A 25,848-nucleotide genomic window follows, 5' to 3' on the forward strand; every position below is an offset into this window, starting at 1 on the left:
AATAATAAAAAAACTCTAGCATTTATAATAAAGATCTTCTTACTATCTATATGCAAGATATAGAAAACTTCTTTCTCTACTATTGTGCTATATGCAAAAAATTATTTGATAGCTTTATTTTCAAAATCTTGATATGTCTTGAAAAGCAGAGTTGTATAATAGAATGGGGGCAGCTAAATGGCACATGGATAAAGTGCCAGGCCTGGAGTCAGGAAGACCTGAGTTCAAATGCAGCCCTGATACTTACTAGCTGTGTGACCCTGGGCAAGTCACTTAACACTCTTTGCCTCAGTTTCCTCATATGTAAAATGATCTGGAGAAGGAAATGGCAAACCACTCCAGTATCCTTGCCCAGAAAACCCCGAATGGGGTAACAAAGAGTGGCATGCAACTCTAATAACTGAACAAAAACAACAACATAATAGAATGACTTTCAAGGTTAGAATTTTAAGAACCTGGAGAAACACATTAAAGCTTTATCTTTTAATAAGTACTTTATATTTGGGAAATTCAACTTGTCTGAGCCTCAGTTTCCTAAACTGCAAAATGAGGGCAACAAAACCACATTAATTCCTTTATAGAATATTGTGAAGATAAAATGAAATGATGCACATGAAAGAACTCTGTATCTATAAATCATATGCAAATAAAATTCCTTGGGGAAAGGAGAATAACATCTTTAAAGAAGGAAAATAGACAATGTGCTCTCCCAAGTCCCTCAAATACATGAAAAAGGGGCTTGGGCTTTATTGAAATCTAAGTTGTAAAACCTGTAGAGCTTCTAAGGAAGTGGCCAATGAGTAAATGTAAGTATTAAGTGCCAATTAGCTATGACATAAGTTCCTGCTTTAAAAGGTAAAGAGCTGAGTTTGTAGAGGGTTTACCAAGAATCACATAATCAGATCAGTTTAGTGCTGAACGGAATATCATCTACTGATTAGAAAACTCCAGTTACATGAAAACATATTGAAAAGGAGATTAACGTTTCAGGTAGGGGTTTGAGTAGATAGTCTCTAAAGATGGTATCCAATATTAAAATCCTGTAAGTCTAAAGCCATATTGCTTTTCTGTCTGTAGGTATGCAGACATGACCTTTTACTGCTGAGCAATGCAGAAGAGAGAGATTTAACTCTGAGGGAAGTGCTCTGGAGAATTACTTCTGTGGCTAAATTTGAAGGAGAGCAGTGTGTGTGTGTGTGTGTGTGTGTGTGTGTGTGTGTGTGTGTGTGTGAAGGACAGTTTGGTGGAAAGGGCATAGCTGTTATTATTGGATCATTTCAGTTGTGTCCATCTTTTCTAGACCACATTTGTATTTTCTGGGCAAAGGAGTGGTTTGCCATTTCTTTCTCCAGCTCATTTTACAGATAAAGAACTGATGGTAAAGTGCCTTATCCAGGGAAGTAATCATCATGAAGAAGAGTCTTCCTGATTCCAAACTCAGTATTCTATCTGTTTCACCATCTATATGCCCATGCAAAAATATATAATATTTTTATTATATATATATATATAAATATATAATAATAATATAACCATTTAACTCCTTTCTAGGAAGCCATATACAAGCAACAAACTATGGCACCACACAACTAAAGGGAACCACCAGCACAGTTAAGAATTCCTATCATGTGATCATGAAAAATCATAAAGTATTGTGTCAGTCTCCTGCAATTTTGCTCCTGTGCCTTGCTATAACCAGTCTCAAGTCTCATGATGTTGCTTCATATTTGGGGTCTTTATGAGCATTGACCCTAATCACTAGCATTAAATCACTTGCCTTATTAACTGAAAACTACTCAATTGACTTCAAGTACAAATCCTGGCCTTTTCCCCTTATGTACCCTTTGTCTTCTTCCATCAAAATTCCCTGGGAGAACATGGGTTAACCTTAGTTTCACACAAAGATGATGGTTTAGTAATTTCACCACTCTTCTAGTCCATGCTGGAGAAAAATATAATCAAAATACCTTTTTACATGTCTTATGCCCTCACTTGCATGAATCATTGATTCCCATGGGAAGCAGACTGCATTTTGTTTCTGATATTTGAATCAAAGTCAAGTACCCAAGTCTAATGCCTGATTTGTTCGACTCTTTCATAAAGAGCAGATCACATGTAACAGACATAATGTGCAGAAAGCCAGGCAGCCATTTACTGAGAGTATATATTAACCATTTGACTTGGCATAGAAGAAGGAATTTGAGGGGCGGCCAGGTAGCACAGTGAGTAAGAGCACCGGCTCCAGTGTTGAGAAGACCTGGAGATCGAATCCCGGGCTCAGACACTTAGCACCCACCCAGAAACACCTGGCCGTGTAACCTTGAGCAAGTTACTTAACCCCAATTGCTTAGGGGCGGCCAGGTGGCTCAGCGAGTAAGAGCACCGGCTCCAGTGTCGGGATGACCTGGATCAAATCCGGGCTCAGATACTCAGCACCACACCCAGAAATAACTGGCCGTGTAACCTTGAGCAAGTTACTTAACCCCAATTGCTTTAAAAAAAAAAAAAGAAGAAGGAATTTGAAGATCATCTATACTCAACAACACTTGCCTAACTCTGGAACACTAATGCAGATCATGGCAGTGGAGGAATTCCATTGCTACTTAGAACATGGCATTTTATAACAATTTAAATTCAGCTTAATTTGTTGCATAAAATTGAGTGCTAGAACTATTAATAAATAAGCCTATGGTGAGTGTTCAAGTATATTAATTCACTTAATGAACACTTAAATAGCAAAAGAAAGTCATGGTGCATGTCATTTCTTGTTCCCTTCAATATTATAAAGGAAAGAGGTGTAATGATCATGTTTAAAAATTAACTATTTTTTAAAATTCATAACCCTTTGGTTGAAATGGATCTCCCACAGATACAGTACAAAAATCCCTCTTGCAGTAGATTACACTATACCTAATTACATCTGTTACATTTAAAGTTGGTCTTTCAAAGACTAATCTTTATAAATACCCAGTAGATTGTTTAAATTGACTGCCTTATTTTGGATTGATGGATAAATTTAGGGAGCAGAAAGTAGACCAGATTTAAAAAGGAAAAAAAAGGGCAAAGTAAAAAAAAAAAAAAAAAAAATTGAACAATTCTCCTCAGAAAATAATCTTGTATTTTCACTAATATAGGTGTACACACTTCTGATTTAACTCCTTTTCGAGTTAAAATGTGTATTTGAAATTGGCTTTGAAACAGAATATTTTAAGAGAGTATTCTTGGCTTAGGTATTTAAAATGAAAATTCAAATTATTCGAGTAGGGCCAAAAGTTAAATAGGATCCTAATTGCCTCCAAATTTGCACAGCAACTAATTGGGCCTCAAGCAAGTTGAGAACAAACTATCAACTGTTAGCATTAAATTTCCCAAACTCATTTGACAGGAGTTTGCTAATCTTCTGACAGGTGTGCATGTTCCATATCTGCAAATTCCTGTTTTCTAAGCCTGCTTGTCATCTCTAGGCAAGATATAACACATATATAACAACAGGCAAAAGTGTTTTGTATTTATTTTTTTCATAAATTTTGGCTTAAATGCATTTTAAATATACTTTCATTTTAATTCATCAGGGGCAGAGATGATTGCACAATTCATTAACAGCCAGTTGGTAGCTGCTCCAAAGGGCTAATCTAGCCTTAGTTTCCCTTTCCAGAATCTCCCCTTCATGCATTCTTCATTCCAATGAAACTAGAGTTCTTGATTGTCTTTAAAATTGACATTCTATGCTCTATTTCTGTGCCATCACCCAGGCTGTCTGATATTCCTCAAATGCTCCCCCTCCCCCTCACCTTCACAACTTAAAATCCTTAATTTCTTTCAAGGCTGATCACAGGTACTACTGAATATACAAAGCTAATTCTGTTTTCCCTAATAACTGCAACAAATCAACAAGCATTCATTAAACACTGACTCTATGTGCCAAGCACTGTGCTCTCTCATGTTTTAAATTCCCTTGCACTAGGGACAGCTAAGGCAGTGCTGTGAATAGAGCAGTGAATAGAGCACTGGCCCTGGAGTCAGAAGGACCTGGGTTCAAATCCGACCTCAGACACTTAACACTTACTAGCCATGTGACCTTGGGCAAGTCACTTAACCCCAATAGCCCCGTCTTCCCCCCTGCAAAAAGCTTAGTTTCACACAAAGATGATGGTTTAGTAATTTCACCATTCTTCTAGTCCATGCTGGAGAAAATTTCATAATAAATAAATTTTAAAAAAGGAAAAATTCCCTTGTAATTTTCTGTGTAAATATCAAATATCACATAAAATACCCATTCCTAGGAAATAAATTCTTTGAAAGAAGGGACTACAGTAGACTTAGTTTTCTCTTTATATTATGAGCACTTTTCATAAATGCCTCAGTGTCCTGTAAAATGAGCTGGAAAAGGAAAGCAAACCACTCCAGTATCTTTGCCAAGAAAATCCCAAATGAGGCCATATAGAGACAGACACAACTGAAAATTACTGAAAATCATTGATAACGTTTTCATTATGTGATGGCATTAGTTATGCAAAAGTACTTCTATTGATACTAGGCTTACAGAATATATCTAACTCTTACTAGACAAAACTGGATTGAGTTGTTTTCCCACATTTAGTTTGTTCTCTCTCAGTTGAATTCTGATACTTTTTTTTTAATGCACTTTCTTGTTGTGTTTTTAATTCTGTGGTTTTTAAGGATGGATATTACTCCAACGAAAAATGAAAAGACTGCATTTAGTACTGAGAGAGCACACTTCACTGACTGTTAGAGACAGGTTTTAGTGCAGGGAAGTCAAGTGTTTCAAGGATCATTCAAGCCCATAATGAAATAGGATCAGTTGCAATAAAGAACAAGGAGTTTGTGGCTGACAATGAAAAATGATACCAAGATCTGGAGAATGATTTATGTGACATAGCCAAATTAATCTCTAGAAAAATATCAACAATCTTCACAGGAATCTGGCAGTTGGAGATTTTGTTATTGTTTCTTCTACAGTGTGATAGAGGCTCCTTGACCAAAGAGAAGACCAGTAAAATAATAGCTGTAAATTGTTTCTTTGACAACTTTATTTTCATTTGCAATCTGAAGTACATGAAGATGCTGTAATGATTGTATAAAAGATGAACAAAAATTATATTTTCTCTGGCTTTCCCCCATGTCTAGAATGCCCTCTCTCCTCATGTAATCTGCTGAACCTATTGGGATTCTGTCCCTCATCAACACCAATTTCAACTTATTCTTCAGATTTAAAAGTACAAAGAGAATGCTACATAAATACTATACCTTAGTTACAACAGCAAAGTGTCTTTTAGAGATGAGCCAGTGGATAAGAGTAAATATCTATGATCATCACTTTCAGGCTTTATATTAGTAGCATTACTGCACTATTACACTTGCTAGAAAATTTATGTTTTAATCTATTGTTTATCAGAGAAATGTGGGGTAAATCATGTCACAAGTGGGTAGATTCATATCCTGTGGGAAAAGGCTTCCCAAAGAATATTGACTAATGAAAAAGTGGAGGGAGATCTCTTGTGGAGTGTTTCAGGGTTTTCTATATGGCTCTGTCCCATTCAACATTTTGATCACTGACTTAAAGACATATAAAGCACACTCATTAAATATGTTAGCTAATTATGTTGGATCTCAAAATTTTGATTTAATACAACATTCACAAGCAAAAGCCAAAACCAAAGTAATTGTACCAACATTGACCTTAATGATAATCCGTTTAAAATACCAAATTCAGGCTTAAAATTAAATCACATAGTTATGGAATTAGAGAGAAATATAAATTCATGTGGAAAAAGGTATGGAGGTGTGTGTGTGTGGGGGGGGGCGGTGTTGTGACTTGGTGACCAATAATGTTTATGTGATCAAAGGCTTCGGGAAATAATTTATAGTATCTAGAAGAGATGAGCTAATTATCCCACTATAATCTGCACTGATCAGATCACATTTAGACTACATCCTATTCATTTCCAATGCCACATTTTATAATGGTAATGATATCATCAGCTTATCTGGAGAAAAGAGAATTAGATGGTGAAAGTTTTGTAAAACATGATATTTGAGCAATATCTCAAGTAAATGATTAGCTAAGAGGAGAGAAGACTGAAGAGACAAGTCCTTCAAAAATCTGAAGGACCATCATGTGAAAGGAGAATTAGAATTATTCTAAGTTGCTACAGAGGATAGAATTAAGAGCTCTGGAAAAAAGTTGAAAGGGAGCAAATTTTTATTAAATATAAGAAATAACTTTCCTAGTTTTAGAGCTGTGGGAAAATGGTATAGGTTGCTTAGAAAAGGAGCAAATTCTTCATCCATGGAAGTATTAAGGCAATGGCTGGATGTCATAGCAATGATTTATGAATTGGGTAGTACCATGAATTAGTGACCTTTTAATATTCTTTCCAATCCAGAGATTGCCTTGTCTATATGTATAAATGACCAAACACATGTGATGTGAGTGCCTAAGGGTAGCATTATTATATTATATTAATTTTAATATATAATAAAACATTCCCTATAATAAAAAATGAAAATTAAAAAAAACTGTTTCAGTGGCAATCAGGTAGTATATGAAAATAGATATATTTGCTTAAGGTTCACCCAACTATGAATCTTTGAACCTGCTGTCTTATTTTAATTTCTATTGTATAAATAATTCTAGGCCATTATACTTTTAAAAAATCCTTTGTGTATAGTAGAACAAAGGAGGAGAATAAAATATGAAACCTTTGTGTCCAGGACATCAGACACAATAAATATATTCAGACAACGAGGAATGAACCTTGTATCTATTTCCTTATTTCTCTGGAGAAATACATGGAGATTTTGGAGAGGTCAGCCGCATTCCTTTTTTATTCCACCACATACTATGAGAAGAAGAGGAAACATAATATCACAAGGGTTGCCGGGCACTAAAAAAAACCATCAACCTGGAGCATGTGTGTGAAGGGCTGTTTGCTAATGCTGGTCTTCTGTGTGATGCTCATGCAAACAATCCAATTCTCCTTCCTCTGGTCAATGACCTACCCAATTCTTTCATGAATTGGATGAAAAAGACAGCCATAGTTTTATGCATTTAAATTGACTACAAGCCAATATGTGAAATGGATAATTTTGATTACATGAATTTAAAAAAAAAAAAGCTTTGGCAGAAATAAAACTAATCTGGTCAAATTTGGAAGGAAAAAAGAAAACTGGGAAAAATATAAACTGTTTCTCCGATAAAGGCATCATTTCTTAAATATACAGGGAACGGAGCCAAATTTGTAAAAAAAAAAAAAAAATAAGATCCATTCCCCAGTTGATAAATGGTCAAATGAAATTAATAGATTTTTTTTTGTCAGAATAAATCAAAGCTCTCAATAATCAACATGAAAAAGTGCTCAAAATTACAACTGATTAGAGATATGCAAATTAAACAACTCTGAGATACTACCTCACTTCCATCAGTTTGTCTAACAGGACAAAAAAGGAAATGCTGGAAGGGATGTAGGAAAGAAAAAAGGTACAAGAATGCATTGTTAGTGGAGTTGTGAACATTTCAACCATTCTGAAGAACAATTAAGAACTACACCCATAGGGCTATAAAACTGTACACACCCTTTAACCCAACAATACCACTCCTATATCTGCATTCCAAAGAGATCAAAGGGGAAAAGACTCATTTGCACAAAATATTTTTTGTTATAGTTGTTATGTTGAATAGTCATGTCCAACTCTTCATGACCTTACTTGGGTTTTCTTGGCAAAGATTCTAGAGTGGTTTGCTATTTCCTTATCTAATTCATTTTGTAGATGAGGAAACTGAGGCAAACTGGGTTAAGTGACTTAACCAGAGATAAACAATTAATGCATAACTGAGGCCATATTTGAACTCAGACCCTCTTGACCTCAAGGTCAGTACTCTATCCACTCTGAAACCTAGTTGCTCAAATATTTATAGTAGCTCTTTATGTGGTGGCAAATAATTAGAAATCAAGTGGATGTTCTTCCATTGGGGAATAACTAAACAAGTTGCAGTACATAATTGTGATGGAATATTATTGTTCTATAAGTAATGACAAGCAGGATGATTTCAGAAAAACCTAATAAGATTTAAATGAACTCCTGTAAAGTGAAGTGAACAGAACTAGGAAAATATTGTAGACAGTAACAGCAATATTGTAAGGACGATCAATTGTAAAAGAGTTAACTAACTAAGACAATGACCCAAGACAATTCCCAAAAAGAGAACTGATGAACTTTGAATAGAGCTTGAAGCAAATTTTTTGACTCTCATTTAAAAAAATATATTTTATTTTGTTTATTTTCTTTTGCAATATGATTGATATGGATATATGCCTTGTATGAGTTTACATAAATAATCAATATCAAATTGCTTGCCTTCTCGAGGAAGGGGAGAATTTGAAACTCACTTTAAGAAATGATTTTAGATTTTTTACATGTCAATAGGAAATATTTAACAAAATAAAAATAATTTAAAAATAAGTTGATAGTAAGAAATTATGAAAGAATCATGTGATATACTATCTCTTGGTGGCAGGAAATTTTGCTTATTTAATTTATTAAAAAGCAATAGTGGACATTTCAAATTATATTATATTGTATTTTTAGTTTGGGGTCACAAAGTAATTAAAAAGAAAAAAAAGAAAAACTTTAGGGTTGTTAAGAAACTTTTATATTAACAGGGCTTACTTGAAACTCTTACAGCTGATTACTCAGAGCTCAGGGTTGTGTGAATTAAAAAAAATATATTTTGTTTGTTATTATATTGCAATTGTTTTCCATTTTTTAAGCCAGCCCTTCCTTTCCTGTAATTCATATGATTATGGAGAAAAAGAAATGTTTAAATGATTCTGGGAAGCAGAGTAACAAGTGTTGATTACAAAACGTTCCATACATCTTATGACATATTTGAATAATCACAGAATGTACTAGGATATTCTATTAATAATTACAAGGTTTGTAAATGTCTGGCCTATCAGAAAGAGAGAACACTCATGTTTCTCAAGATCATGTAGGTTGATTGGTTCCTCATTACTGACTATAAGAATGTCTTTATTAATGTCACTACTCATGACAGTTGGTGAGCCAGTTGGGAGGTTGAGAGAGGAATCCCAGATCCTGAGACAGCCTCTTAGAAGAACTTCCAAGAGTGTAATGAGTGACTTCTCCATGGACATTTCCCCAGAAGTCAGAGTTTCCTCTGACCTTGATACCAATTTTCTGAGCTAAGGTAAGGCTCCCCATAGGCTGAAGCTCTTAAGGGATTAAAGTTAAGGGAAGGTGTTTAAGAGGATAGCCCCCAGGAAGAAGAATACCTTGGAAACATAAGGGAATCCTTCCTACAGGAAGGAGAATCCAATATTTCTCTATGTAGGGGAATCCCTTGTACAGGTAGGGAACCTTCTATAGGGAAAGGATGGGGTCTGGTAGTAGCATACTGAAAAGAACCCCTTTAGAGAAATTCCTCATGTCATATAATTAGGGAAGGCTCCCAGTTTAACCAGGAAGAACAGCAACAAGAAAAACACCAAAAAACAAACAAAACAACAACATCATAAGTAGTGCTATATAATTCTATAAAATTTGGTCTAAAATTGCAAGAGATTCAGTTGATAAATTATTCTGGGCTAAATGTGTCACAATTGATTCTTTTCTGTTAAAAAAAAAAAATGAGACTGATCATTGAACAGCCTCACCCCTACCAAATGGACTATTGTTTTCTGGGATGCCCTGTCTAAAGGATCATGCCCTCTGCTTTTTCAAAGGGCCCACAGCTATTTGTCAAATTAAAGTTTTGAGATTTTTTTTTTATTTTGGTAGTTGCTGACTTTTTGATTAAAACTCAATGGCAGGCAAGAAACAAAAAAACAAAACAAAACCAACTTTTCCAGAAAGTACATTTATGTGTCTGTCTTATCATATCATTTATGTTTTGGTAAATGCTGCTCACTTCTTTCTGTGGCCTGATCAACCAAAGGAATAAGAAAGAATGTATTCTGAAGAATTTTCCAAAACTTCAGAAAGTAAAATATCCCTCTGCCTTTCTAACTGAGCAAGTTGGGAGGGCAGATAAAGACACAGATAAGAAGAAAGGAAATCTTTGTTCCTAATCTATAGGAATTTATGGGATTATAAACTAACTAGAGACTAAATTTTGACTAAAATCTAATTCCTCTAGTGTGAATTTCTAAATTTTGGTTTAAATATTTTCAAGAAAAGGGAAACTGAAGTTAGTTTGAAAATAGTATCCGTGAGCAACTTGAAAAGTAAGTAAAATCTGATTTGGAGGAATTTTCAGTGTTTTCTTCTGTGAGTAATACAGCATAACTTAATCATTTTATAGTTAGTCTGGGACTCGATGAAATGTTCTGTTCAGATGAACATTGGGAGTAGGTTGACAAGTTGCAAGGATAATTGACGTTATTTAATATTGGCAATCGTTATGGTATTATTTTAGCCTTTTAGGTCAGAACTTTTATGTTGGATGAGTTTTCTGGGTGAACCCTGTATTGAAAGAAAATCCAGGAATAAAAGCCCTATCGTCTATGTCCATAACATTGGGGTTGCCACCTTAGATCAAGCAACTAAAAATCATGCTGTTTAGACTAAGAAGCTGGCCCAGGCCACAAATGAGTCCATCACCTCACTTCAAATTCAGATAGATACTTTAACTCAAATGGTCATGTAAAAGCACATACTCTTAGTTACTGTTGTGGTAGTTCATTTTGGTCATGTCTGACTCTTCTTGACCCATTTGGTAATTTATTGGCAGATACTAGAGTGGTTTGCTATTTCTTGCATCAACTCATTTTACAGGTGATGAAACTGAAGCAAAAAAAGGTTAAACACAGCTAGTAAGTATCTGAGGCCAGATTTGAACTCAGCAAGGGGAGCTTTCCGAACTTCAGGCCCAGCACTTTATGTACTGCACGACCTAGTTGCCGTCTACCTCTTAGCTTTTTTTAAAACAGAGAATTTCTAGAATATTTTTTGAAAGAAATTATGTGTAAATGGTTACAGTTTTAAAGTTTTCAAGTAAAATTGGTCAGAGAAATTCCATTACAATAAAGTAAACATGTAGAAAATACTTGGCAGTTCTTATCTTTAAGGTAAGTAGTACTTTGTAATCCAACAGAAATCTGTCAATATGTATGTGAAACATTTTTCTCTATTCTGGATAAAATACATAATACTTTCTGGTTCTTCTTTAAATCAAAATTTGTCAGACTCACAGAAGAGAGCAATAAAATTGATGAAAGTGTTCTGTTGTTATACTACTAGGAAGAGTTATAGAAATAAAATTTCAAAGAGTTACTCTTCAATAAACTACAAGCCATTTCTGTGAGATTGATTTCAGCTATAGCATAGGCATATCCCAAAATTGGAGGATTTGAATGACTGATGAGTTTCATTGGTATAATTTTCACTAAAAACAAAAGATTGACTAATCTCAAGCACATGCCTCTGAAGTATGTTTTGGGATCATCACCTTGGAAAACCATGTCAGACTATTACTTGGTGATTCTAGCTTTCAATTTTCCATTAGGCATCAGCAGACTCCAAAGCTTCATTGGTAGTTCTTCATGATGGTGGTTATTAGAACCATAATGATTTTTTCTCATAATTCTACATCCAAATAAATTTGCTTATAGCCAGATAGCTATGAAAACATCTTTTCTTATACATTTTAAACTTTCTGTCCTGTTTTGGGTTAATAATCTTTTCCTTCATTATACCTTGTACACAATTCTTCTATTTCACTGTAATCGACAAATGTGACATTTTGGAAAATTTGATTCTTGAAAAGTCTAATCTTGTATGTTTCTTTTTTTACCTCCACCTACATATCCCTCAGAGATACAATGTAATTCACATTTTCTGGTGACCACTTGAGAAATCTACTTCATCCAATTTTTTTTTAAGTCTATACAAGTACTGTGAGATGGAAATGAATATTTTATTGTTTGTTGTATGACCTTAGACATTCTTACAACTCCACAAGGAATGCTAAAATCAATCCTGTTGTTCCTATATTAATCATTCAGGTAAAATTGTAACAATTCTTTACAAAATGCAACAGGTTTTAACAGAAATCCTAAAGAAGAGAGCCCATGTTATGATTGATCCCTCTTTCTGTTTTTGTTTTCGTTTTTGTGTTTTTGCTCTCCTCCTGGAGGAGGCATATTCAAATGGATTATAATCAAATGAACTCTTATCCTAGGAAAACAGATTCCTAAAAATCTGATGATGGTTCAAAGCACTGATTATGCTATACAAGGAATCTTATTTAATTGGCATTAGATGAGCAATCTATGGGGAACAAGGTTCCCAAGGATCAAAGGAGGAAAATTTGAATTTCAAAAATTTACCATGCTTTGATTCTTCTCATATTGTGATTGTCATTTATTTTGTGAGCTAGACATTACTTTGCTATAAAGCATATGATTATGATGTATGATATATGATTACGATATAACTGAGATGCTGATATCATTCTGGGAAATGGGTAGCAGGTACTGACTACAAAATGTTCTGTATACCTTGTTGTATATTTTTGTAATTACCACAGAATGTACCAGGATATTCTTATAATAACCATAAGATCTGTAAATCTCTGGCTAATCAGAAAAAGTGAATACACGTGTTACTCAAGATTATTCAAGTTGATTGGTTCCTTATTATTTACTATAAGAAAGTATTTTTAACTGGAAAATGGCATTCTTGTACTTACTGAAGGGCCTTGGACCTGATTTGTTATGCCACTGCTTAATAAATCGATATGTTCAGATTTAATTGCCTGAACCTTTATCAGCTTCACTCACAATAATTGAAAAGCATGCGGGGATGCTGTTTGAAGTGTTAATATATCAAATAACTCTTCTGTGACTGAATAAAATGATTTTTTTTTTCTCTTTAGAGTCCCACCAATCAATTGAATCAAACATGAGTCTATTAGGCACCAAATGTTTGTTGTGTATTCCTCTCCTAGATGACAGCAGTAGTCTCCTAATTGGCCTCCTTACCTCACATCCCTTCCCACTCCAATCCATCAGCCACACAACCACCAAAGAAACTTTCATAAAGCACAAGTCTGACCATGTCACCTTCCCCACCCCAACCCCAGCTTAACCAATTTATAAAATCAGATATAAGGTCCTCTACTTATTTACAATGTAGTCCCTTCTTTTCTTGGTAGATTTCATAATATTTTCCTTCCTTTTATCCTACCATACTGGCCCGCTTATTATTTTACATACCCAAATTTAATGTCTAGAATCTATGGCTTTTTACCAGCTGTCTCCCATGCTCTCTCATCTCAGTATTTCAGAATCCCTGGTTTCTTTCAAGATGCAGTTCTAGTGCTTTCCTCTATACCAAGCATTTCCTGTTCCCCCTGGCTACTAATACACTCTTTCTTGTAACTATCTTGATTTCTTTTTGCATATATTATGTGTATTTCATATACTTAGTGATGAAAATGTTTTTCCCCCAAGAGAATATAAGCTTCTTAAGGGCAGAAACTGTTTCAATTTTTTCTCTGCATTCACAATCCATAGTACAACCATTGAGCATTTCTTAAAAATTTACCTTGTTCGTGACACTGTGCTAAGCCCTAGAGATACAATGACAAGATTGAAACAATCCTTGCTCTCAAAAAGCTTACATTCTATCAGAGAAACAGTGTGTACACATATAAAAAATATATACAAAACTAAAAAAAAAACAATCTAGGGTTATGTTTTCATTTTTTTTTTTTGAGAGGGGGGTGGAGTTGGAGGCACTAGCAGCTCTAATATCAGGAAATGCTTCTTAGTTGGGCTGCATTTTGAAGGAAATCCAGGGATTCTAAGATTGGAAGGTGAGGATAGAGCATATTGCAGGGAGGAGAGAGCATGAGCTTGGAGGACAACTTGTGAAAAGGGAGAGATAAGAAAGAGAGCTTAATGTGTGGGAGAAACGGCATGAAGGCCAGTTGGGTAGAACCAAAGTGTGAATATAGACTAACATAGACTAAATTTGCACTCAGATTGTGAAAGACATTAAATGTGAAACACTGAAGTTTGCACTCGATGCTAGAATTAATAGGGAGCCACTGGAGTTTGTTGAGGGAGGGGTGGAGGAACATAATGATCTAAAATGAGCTTTAGAAAAGTCACCTAACAGTGAAGACAGAATAACCAAGGTTCCCAAGGCAGCCTGCCAAGTTTCCATTCATATCTTGTCACTTAAAATATCACCAAGTGGATGAGTGTTGAAGTTGTGAAGGAAACTGGTGAAGAAGGGAAAGGTCACCTGTTAGCACTAGAACATCTTACAAGAACATTCCTGCTTCCCCTCACACCGCAGGACTTAGGCTCCACAGCACCAAAAGCCTGAGTCGGAAAAAAGGCTGATGAGGCAGAAGGTCTTTGGACTATGAATACCCAGGGGAAGTAACACTTGAAAATACTTATCAGCAAAAACCTTAATTATCAGCAATGTCTCAGCAGGAATAAATCAGGTAAGTAAAACCTGATATGTGAAGGGCAGGAAGAAGAAAGGAAGAAATAAAACTATATGGATTTGGGAGGCAGATGGGAAATCAAAACAACTTAAGCAACTTTCTAAGTTTCCCAATAATCCCCATTAAAAAAAAAAGGTCTACAATCTCTTCTCATGTTGTGCCCTGGATGTCACGTACAGCTGATCAAGGACTCATTCCTGGCTGCATTTTGGCAGGTTTGCCCTACCCATACCTTGCCACCCCCAGAAAGAGCAAGACTAAAGAGAATAAAAAAGGAACAGGCCAATAGGATCCAAGTTTATTTGTAACTGCTTAGTTTCTCAGAGTAAGAGAGAGGATAGATAAAGCCCTATTTTAGAATGGTTTCATTGTGGTGATCTCCCATCTACTTGTGTCCTCTCTCTCATCTTCAGAAGGAGCCTTTGGCTTCTGGCTAAGGCAACCACTCCAGAACTGTTCCAACCCCCAAGTGTTCCAAATTAAGACAGTAGTTAGGAAAGAAATATGATTTGTGTCCTAGAATCAAAGACTATGAGTTAGAAGGGGCGTCAGAATTCTAGGCCCATTTATACATTTACAGATGAGGAAACTGAGTCCTAGAGAATTTAAGTGAAAAGCTTCAGGTCACACTGGCAGTTTAGTGGCAAGTCTTATCTTTCAATTCAAGTCCTGATTCCAAATCCACAACACTGCTTCTCACCTACTCCTCATTAGGAAGTGAGAATCACCCACATCCCTTTCCCACGACTGTTGACTTGTTAAGTAAATTTCCCATAAATAGAAGATTAGGCCGTTTCTGGGATACATTTTTAGGAAGTTCTGCCAACTTTTAAATCATTCATTTTATCCTTTTCTATTATGCATGAGGGACCAGAGCTTGGCTTGGATCCCCTCTCCCTTCCCCTGGTGTGAGCCCCCATAGAGAAGCTGTTAACAGAGTAGGCCCAAAGTAAGATGTAAATGAAATGGATGCTTGGGGACTTCTTATCACCGTGACCATAAATCTTGAAGAATCAGGTAGCAAAATAATGCTATATTGCATGACACATCATTCCAGGTGGTACTGGCCTATAACATGTTGGGTAGATCTGTGTTTTGCCCCATGACTTAATTTCTTCACATCATGTTTATGTGTTTATATGTTACATTTTGGATTTACTTCCTGTTTGACCTTGGGAAAGTCACTTGACCTCTCTGGTCCTCAGTTTCCTCAACTGTAAAATGAAGAGATTGGACTAGATGTTGTCTAAGGTCCCTTCCCTGCAGATCCATGGTCCTATTGTACTATGAGGTCTAAGAGTAGCTTTGCCAGTGATTCACGGACCCTCATGAGAAAGATACAAAAGGAATATTTTGATAACTTCATTAGCAGAGAGAGCATAGCATTATCTATTTTATCTCACTCATTTGTATACATTGATTATGGGTAAAATGGAAATAAATCAGTGAAATAATTCTAATTCAATAGTGACAGATACTATATGATATGAGATAGAGGAAAGCCTTCTGGATTTCATACCTATTCAACCACCTGAGCGTCCTTAGACAAACCATTTCACTTCTCCAGGCCTAAGTGATTCCACCTGGGAAATAAGGGGTAGAAATGGCATGAATTAGATATCTAAAATCCGTTTCTTATTTGAAATCTATGATCCATGACAATGAGATTCAACAATGAATAAAAATTGGAAATATATTACATCCCTAACAAAAGAAAAAATACACTGCACAGCCCTTGGAAGGAAACTATTTAATGAAAGCAAATTTCAACCAATAAAAAATAGGACTTCAGGAAACAAATTTTAGAGACTCCAGGGGCCCACTTCCTTTTTCTATGCAGAGTCTATATTTTAAAAGGGACTAAAACATAAAATGTTACAAAATGCTTTTAAGATGTAAATGTTCTTATTCCCACATTGGTACAATCATAACTTTCTTTCGAGTGGTGTCACATGATTTTTTTTCCTTAGCATTAATTACAGAATCAGCTAATCTTGACCAATTATATAACTGCCTTGTCTAGAAGTATTTTTTAACTACATTAAAAAATAACAGTTGGACCAAGAAATTCTTGCTCCCATTTCTCTCTTTGCAAACTATATCTCAGCGTTAGCTATAAATGGCCAATTCTTTAGACAGATTCAATTCCAAAAATACACTGAAACACACACACACACACACACACACACACAACTACACATCTGTTACAAGCTGTAGTCCAAAGTTAATATGTGATTTGTTTTCAAATTGTAGCCTCCAAAAAAACAAACCTGTGGCAAATCACCCACAAATATTTGAGCCCAGTGGAACATAAATTGTCCCACAAGCAAAACAGCAATGTGAATCTTGCAATAACTTCACTGCATTCTTTGGACAGAATAAATGAGTCCAGAAAACAGATGTGCAACGTATTAAAATGTTCCCTGAAATAGAACATAGGAAAATGACAAAGTACCTGCTTACAGTTCAATAAATTGTGGTCTCCCTCCTCTTTTCAGTGGGAGTAGAAGAGGAATTTAAGTCATTCCATTAGGCTGCCCTATGAACAAACTTCTCATCAGAGTGTGCTACTAAGTAAGATACCATTAATTTCATTTCTATTAAATGCATAATTATCTTCAAAAAAACTCTTTCTATGTTTTTTTATATCCTGTCTTTTAAAAGAAATTCAATAAATCTACCACCGTCCATATCAAAGAGTTTTATGCTACATTTCATCCTCTGGTCTGCTTTTATTTGAGAGGACATGTTCTCGTGTTGGGAGCTCACATGTGTGTGAGAAAATGTCTCCAGCTTTCTTTGTATTTCCCTTCTCCCATCCTGAAGGTCCATATCTGAGTTGTACATAGCCAACTTGGGACTCATCTTTGAAGTATCTTCCCAATTTCCCTGGTTTTCCAGTTATTCTTTTATCTGATCATTTAAGTTTTTCATTTGAAAAAGGAACTAATTTCTCAGATCTGCACCTTTTACAAAACGACCTTTCCACAAGCTCAAAGTTAGTTAACCACAGCCCACAAAACAGATACTGCTTTATGGGTGTCAGATAGCTAGTATCTTATCAAGCATAAGAATGGTGACAACTTCCTCTTTTTTTCTCTACATGGAGTCCAGAGAAATTGTTTCTTTAAATATTTAATACAGAGACTGAACCCAATGTTCCTTGTTTGTTTCTTTTTAATCCCTATCATGTCGTAGAACCCTAGGTGCTCATTACTTAATAGAATTTGGAAATAATATCCAAGGAATATGAAAAGGAAGGGCCATACTCTGAAAAAGGGAAAGAGACAGTGCCCCAGATCTGGCAGTCATCAGTGGAGTCTGACCCTAAAATCTCAACCAAGTTATTCAAAGTCTTATTAAAGCTATTCATTTCCCCTTGGAAAAACGTTTCCTCCCACATTGTTCTGTACTATAGTACATCTTATCCTCGGTTACACTAAATTTTGAAGTTATATTTCCTTTTTTTGTTTTAGATTGAAAAGTTTTGATATTACCAAGAAAAAGTTAATGAGTCTAATTGTGAAAACTTCATTAAATTTTCATAATCAGCTTAATTTTTATCAATTTTGTTTCTAATGGGAGGCTAGCCAGACAAACTCATGTAGAGCACAAATGTGAAAGTAACAGAAGGGAACTTCAAGACCTCAATCCCCCCCAGACCCATTTTACAGATGAATGAAGATGCACAAAAGTAGAAAGTATTTGTCCAAGGTCACATGGGATGGGGGGGAGGGCTGACCAAAGTCTTTTCTCTCCCAATCCAAGATTCTTCCCTGCACTATGTGGTACAGGAACTACAACCCTGGCTGCCTCACCCTTTTTTTGACATCTCACCCTGGGTTGTTCAGCCTATGATGTACATGGAAAGCCATCCTCCCCTTTTATTTAACTGCTACTGGTCTCTTTCACTCCAGGGACATTCTGGATCCAACCTTCGAAACACATCCAAAAATGAACCTGCTGCCTCACCAATCATCTCTTTTTCATCTTGCCCTCCCTATTCCATTTTTTGTGTGTGCTGATTCTAGATGGGAAGTAGAAAATGCCCTCAAGTGAGTTGTATGGGTCAATGTTTTCTTTATTTCAGAAATTTTGTTTCTTTTTTTTTTTTGAACCATCCTTCAGACACAGTTTGTTAGCTCAGTGGATGGAGCCTAGGGCCCAGCACCAGAAAGACCCAAGGTGAAATTCAGTCTCAAACACTTACCAGATGTGTGATTCTGGGAGAGTCACCAAACTGCCACTGCCCCACTTCCCCATCTGTAAAAAGGGGGGTAAAAATATTACCTACATCCCACAGTAGTTTTGAGAATCAATTGAGATAATTATAAGGTTCTTACTATATGTAAGCCCTATATAAAGGTTACACACACACAAACACACACACACATACACATAGAGTCTGGTTTCCTTTAATTCCCAACTAAAATCTCATCTTCTGCAAGAGGACTTTGCTGACCTCTCTGGATTGGTCTTCCTGACTTGACCTGGTGCTCTCTCCACTGGGCTCCCTAGCTGCCTGTGTTTAATGAATACTTATCGACTGGAGTGACACACACATTATCTAAGTATATGTTTATAAGCACCCGACCCATGCTCCTTCCTCCAAGCTTGCCTTCTTCCATATGATTTTTGCCCCTCAGTACTGTGGAATTTTGCAACTCTACTTAGAATTATAGGATCAGAATTTTAGAGCTGAAAAGTACTCTCTATTCCAACCATTTCAACATATACAAGAAGAAACTAAGGTCTACAGTGGTTCTGTTTGGGATTTATATATGAAGTAGGTTTGTTGATGCCTAACCACCACTCAGTCTGATCCTTGAGGATTTCAATCTTTTATAATTGTTCTTATTATCAGAAAAGAAATGTTTAAATAATTAGAGAGGGAACTATTTGGATTTGAAATTCTGTGGTTTCTAAGAACACTCAAACCACAGCTAATTCAAATTTATTTTTTCTACAACTGTAATTTCCTTTTTTAAATAGCTTTTAAGGGTTTATGAAATACAGATATTGACATTTACTAAAATAATATTCCAGTCCCAAGTGTTTCCTCCAATTCTGAAGGCAAATGAAGGGAAGCAATATATGTAAAAATCATAGTATTTCCAACTTGGAGCTGAAAAAGACATATGAGATTATCTAGTCCAACACTTTCAATTTTACAAGTGGAGTAACTATGGTACAGAGAGAAGTAACATATCCAAGGACAACTAGCTAAGGAAATGGTGGCACCAGAATTAAAATCCAGATCTTCTCAACACAAGGTTGGTTTAGCCTATACTAGATGACTCCATCTCTTCTGTTGATAGCTTCTTCGTAATATACACAATTCATTTTCTTCATTCAGATCAAAAATGATTTTCAAAAGATTAAGTTATCCAAATAGGCAGCAGTCTGGTATAAAGAGTTAGTATGGGGATCAGTAAAACCTATGTTTAATTTCTAAGTCTGAACAGCATCAAAGGAAGAATTTTTCATTCTCAAGCTCCCCAAATCCTAAATCTGAATAACGACAACAGAAATCATGAAGAAGTGGCATTTATCTAACTCTTATGTATTTAGAATTGAGTTTAATGGGTTTTGGTTTTTTTTTTTTTGAGGGGGGAATGTAGGACAATTGGAGTTAAGTGACTTGCCCAAGGTCACATGGCTAGTAAGTGTTAAGTGTCTGAGGTCGGATTTGAACTCAGGGCTGGTGCTCTACTTACTGCAACATCTACTCACCCCTAATTGAGTTGAATGTTAAGAAAAGAAATGAAGGCTATTATTATTTACCCAACCATTGCCGTCCACTTCATTCCAATGAAAGATTTGTTGATAATACATTGATCCTTTATACCAAAGCTTTCAGTAACTTGGACTGAAATAGTACAAGCTTGATTGAATTTCTCATTTCCCAGTGTGCCCTCCTTGAGTTAGTCTAGGCCAACTCACTCAAGGGTACTCAGATACCAGATGCACCATCCGTGGACATTCTTTGCCTTCTGAAGATTCATGTCTGCATTCAATTACTGTATTATATTAGACCCATAGACATAGTATGGTCATTGACAAACAGTAGTTTTTTTGGTTGTTTTTTCCAGATGAATGAATGGTGACTAGAAATTCAGTTTCAAAGTGATCACCTCCAACTCTTATTTTACAGATGAGGAAACTGAGTTCTAGAAGAGTTAAATGACTAGCCTAACCTAACGTAATGTGGCAAAGATATGATCTAAACCTAACTATTCCAATACCAAATCTAGCACTCTTTTCACTCTATCAATTACCTATAACAAATGTCACTGACATAATATGATCCAGCCTTTCCTTGTAATCTATTCAGAGATTGTTAGCAAGAGCTGCTGTATCCCTTATTCTAGAAGATCACTATTTTCCCTGACATCATGGCACTAATATCCACTTCAATAATTAGTTTTATAGGAAAATAGATTTAGTCAGAAGGGATCTGAGAAAACATCAAGTTCAAACACTTCCTTTCATATTATAAGGAAACTGAGGCATTAGTAGGTCAGGAGACTTGCCCAGGGTCACACATCTAATGAGGGTCTAAAGTAGAATTTGAACCCATGGTTTCCTGAGTTGAGGCCCATCATCCTATCTACTAGGTCACTGATTTCCAGGTCAGGCTTTCCCTTCGAGTCAGCAGCAGGATGCACACCCTAGCCTTTTTTTTTTATAAGAGTATAGGCTTCAAGCTGGATGGGTATCCTATCATATCCGGTCCCACCATCATGTCCAGTCCCACCATTCTATAGATGTGGAAGTTTAAGGCAAGAAGAATGTAATCCTTTCCCTAGGATCACAATGCTAGTATGTATGAAATAGAATGTGGATTCAGGGCTGAACTACAATGGTTTGCTGTCTCTTTGGGATTTGGGACAATAACAGCATTGCTATTGCACCCAGAAATTCAGAAACACCACATGTATGTAGCCTAGTGAATACTAGGTAATGAGGATGCACAAATTTACTCTTTGCTTTTCTATCTACTGACAAAGATGACTCATTTTTTTTTTGTTTTTCTTTTTTTTAATTTTTTTTGTTTTGAGAGATGCTTTTTCTATTTCCTCCTCCAAGGAATCATTTTTCTTAATGATACTATTCTCATCCCTTATCCTATCCTCAGATACAGGAATAATAACAGGAAGCTTCCACAAGCTCAAAAAGGGCCTAACCAATCTTTTGGCTTTGGTTCTAGGATGAGCTCCTAAAAGACAAATCTAATCAATAGACATTGGTGGTATTTTCCTATTCAGAGAAAGAAAGAACAACAAAATGAAAATACTCACCACTGTCAGATTTAAAACTAGATGGATGAATGTAAAGTAAGAAAAGCTTGAATAAAAGTAACTATGATCAGATAGCTCAGGAATGATTTTTACTGGGTGGAACACTCCAAACTTCCAGGGTTTAGTGGCCCACATTAAGACAATATTTGGTATTTATTTTGTGAATCTTCCTAAAGAAACAATGACCTTTATTTTCCTCTGTATTCCTGTCTCTTGGGGAAAAAAGAGGGGATCAGTTATATTAAGCCTAGAATTGGGAATACGGAGTGAGACCAGACAATTGAAATTGTCCAAAGGCCAAGTAATTGATGAGCTATCAGAGGAATTGAACCAAAGCCACCTTGAACTTCTTGCTGTAAATGAAAATGAAACCAAAAGACAGGAAGCAGCTGGAGTCACATGGAAGTCCAGAGTAAAGCTTTCCCCTCAGAAAGGTAAAAACCAACAAAAGAACTTGCCTACTAGTCTTCATCTATTGATTGGCAGTAAGAAACATCATTTCATGGAACACTTGGTCATCTTGACAGCAGACAGCCAGCCCTTTCACCATCAGTCCCATCTTCCCTATTGTAGAACCTTGGACTCCATTTCTGAGACATTGGGGTCTGATCGGAAGAGTTTCTGCCTTATCCTTTCCAGAGTGAGGACTCCGCGCTACTTCCTGGCTTCCTCACCATGATGCTAGCACCTACCTCTCCATCTTGCCTTCTCTTTTATCTTACTATATCACCGGCCTTGTGTTTTTGTTGTTTTCTACAATTAAGCTCCTGAAGTAGTTTGTATTTGTTACCCCAGCACAAAGAACAGAGTTTGGCACAGAATAAGAGTATAAAAAATTCTCGATGTTGCCTTGAAGTATTCACAAATGTAAATAACTTGAGCATCAGCAATCAGTTAAATTATCAACACATATCTATTAACAGTCAGGTGCTGCTGATAATGAAATAAAGGAACAATCCCATTCCTCTGGGATCTTACCTCATTCTGTGGGACAATATATACATACATAAAAATATGAAGGATTTATGGAAAACAAATATTTTATGAGCAGGAGAAGGCATTAGAAATTAGGATGTGGGGGCAAGTCAGGAAAAGCTTCATGCGGAGTGTGGTGTCTTCGATGAATCCTGAAGGAAACAAGAAATTCTATGAGGTAAACTTTATGGTGAGGAAGAAGAAAGCATCCCTTGCATGAGACACAGATAGAACAAGGCATGGAGGTGGGAGATGGAATGACATGTATGGAGAGCAGCAAGATGGATCAAAATATGCAACAAATAGTGATAAATAATGAAATTGGACAAGGAAAATTATGTTGATCATTAATTATGTGCCAAATTCTTCTCTAGAAAATAAAGAGATAGAGAAATTTTAAGAGATCCTCCCAACTAAGTCAATGTACTACATGATGATTTGTGACCTCAATAAAATGACTAGATACAAAAAAAAACATCTGTAAGATATGTTTTAGAAATTAAGGGAAATATGTTTCCCCCCCGCCTCTGGAAGAGAAATGGAAGATATCAAAAGAAAAATGACCCTAAAATACACTGAGCATATTTTAACAGACACAAGATTATCCATTACCAATAAAACAAGCATCTGAGTATCAGCAATCTGTAGCAGCAAGATCCTATTTACAGGAAATTTCAATTTAAACCAAAAGGATAAAGCTGAAGACAACATGAATAACACAGATCACAACCTGTCCGCAATTACAGTTTCAGAGAATTGTTTGAGACAAAAAAATAAACTGAATGATTTCTGCATGACCATACAGCTAGAAAATTTCAAAGGTTGGATCAGAATTCAGATCTCCTGAAAGTAGAGATACAGTTTCCCCCCCACTCTATTCTCTATGTCTTGAAAATTCAATACTATGTTTAAATAGCGTAGTTTCAAACCAACCTGTCTGAGCAAGCTACTGGTCCTTAAAATTGGGTAAAAAACAGAAGTAAATATATTCCTTATTGATGGCACTACTCAAATGTAGCCAAGGCAAGACGATTTTCTCAATAAGATGACTAAGAATCTCCAGAAGTTTCTTCTACCATGAAACACTTGATACTCCCTGCCAAGATGAGAAACATGGCAGCCAAAAGCAACAATGGGTGCAAGTTATTTTATATTATTTTTGAGGAGGATGAGAGATTATGAGTAGTAACAGGTCATAAAATAGGGAAAAAAAATACTGTTGAGAGGAAAATATACCTTGGAATGGAATCCAGCTAAGTGATATCATTCCAAGAACAGTTATAGTTAAAATTGGAGGAGGATAAGAAAAAGATATAAAATGGAACTTGTCTGCTAGAGTTTCTATAATGATATATGATGATCAATAAGGAGAGGATAACCTTCCTACTTGGATACTTCCAACTTCATGATAGATTCACTATTTGGGTAAGTTGCAATGTCACTTAATAAAAATAAAGTCCAAAAGAACAAGTGAATCTGAAAAATACAAATGAAAGAAATTCATACTGCAGGAAACACAATGTGAAGGTACCCAGCAATAGATTTTCAAGACATCTCAATGAATTAAAAAGTCCAAAAGAATGGCCGGGGTGGAGGGGGATCATAGCTAGGGAATTCATACATATGCCCTCATTTGAAAAAAAGATATGAAAAGAGAGCAAAAAAATGACAGCAAATAGTAACCCCAGAAGAACATTTTATGGGAACTTTCTGTATGGATCTAAGAAAACATTCAAGAAAAAACAAAAGAAAGCAAGATTGGCTTTTGCATATAATTTATTTTTAGTCTTCAGAATCATTGAACTGCCTGAATGGTATAGCAAATATAAAAGATCAAAATATCTATTCGTTGGTTCAAACTAAGTTTTTTTCCCCTAGAATAAAAGAGTCTTAAAATACTTTCTCAAACAGGGAATCTCTGTCTGTTAAAATTTTATAGATTCTATGTCATTTAACTATAGAAATAATTTTGCCTCATAATGTGCTCAATATCAGTCAAAGAGATGAATGCGTGTCTGCCAGGAAGCACGTTGAGTTAGTACATTAATATATCTTGGATACAAATTACAGATGGACAGTGAAGTTGGCTCGGAACTGAATAGAAGGGAGGAGAGCAAGCTGGATTGTATTTGGGAAATTGTGTTGAGCTTTAAATGACCCTAAAGTGTTGGATGCTGCTAAAGGACTTTTTTTAAACATTGAAATTCTTCCATTGCTGTAAATAATGGAGCATCGTGATCTTGGAAGAATAAGTCAAACATATGTGCACTGAAAACAGGCCGTGACATATTACAATTTATGACTTGTATCTGAAAAGTGACAAAAAATGGTTGGGGGGATTTAGGCCTGTCACATGAGAATATAGATAAAATAATCAAATATTGTACCAATACCCATAATATATCACAGGAACCAAACAAAGCAGGGCTTCCAATGTGTAGGAAAAGCCTTTTAAGGAGAACAAAGGAGAACTGAACAGAATGAGAAGTTTTGGTACCAGGGGAAGGACAATGAACATCAATGAGGTCACAAATGCATCAATGTACAAAATTGAAGTATAATAGGCATGAAATATGTGTGTGTATGTGTCTTGGATTTGTTAGTACTAATGAGGAAACCGAATAATTCCAAAGGTATAAAAATCCACAATTTATATGATAATTTAAATGATAGGCTTGTAATAATTTTCCTGCTAATTCCTTTGATTTCTCAATCTGGAGAAGTCATAAATACATAAACTTCTGGTCTCCTTTTAATATTTCCTTTAGAATAATAACAGGAAGTAGAGAAATAAGTGGAAATAACTTTCCCCTAAAATGTATATACATTAAGTAAATGTTCCAAGATTCAAAGGTATCACTGTTCAGAGTAAATTCTCATTTTTATAAAGTTTCCTGTGAAGCATTTTAACATCCAAGGAATGTTTCAAGCTGACTTTTAAAATATAAATTGTTTGATTAATATCTAGGATATTTAAAAATATATACTAATTGCAATACCTGGGAAATCATAATTTATTTCAATCTAATCACCTCTTCACAATGAAATGATAACCTGAAGCTTCAA

General features: G+C 35.6%; 1 protein-coding gene and 1 pseudogene across 6 annotated transcripts in view; both read right to left on the minus strand.

Annotated features, from left to right (window-relative positions):
- The window catches only part of ZNF385D (zinc finger protein 385D), a 361,566-nt gene that overhangs the window by 49,945 nt on the left and 285,773 nt on the right, over positions 1–25,848 (minus strand). The gene's annotated exons all lie outside the window — the stretch shown is intronic.
- On the minus strand, positions 1,936–17,254 carry LOC138161550 (ELMO domain-containing protein 2 pseudogene; annotated as a pseudogene).

Source organism: Petaurus breviceps, unplaced genomic scaffold, assembly GCF_028583685.1.
Source record: "Petaurus breviceps papuanus isolate PSGF00001 unplaced genomic scaffold, PetGlider_PUasm1.0 185, whole genome shotgun sequence".
NCBI classification, from domain to species: domain Eukaryota; kingdom Metazoa; phylum Chordata; class Mammalia; order Diprotodontia; family Petauridae; genus Petaurus; species Petaurus breviceps.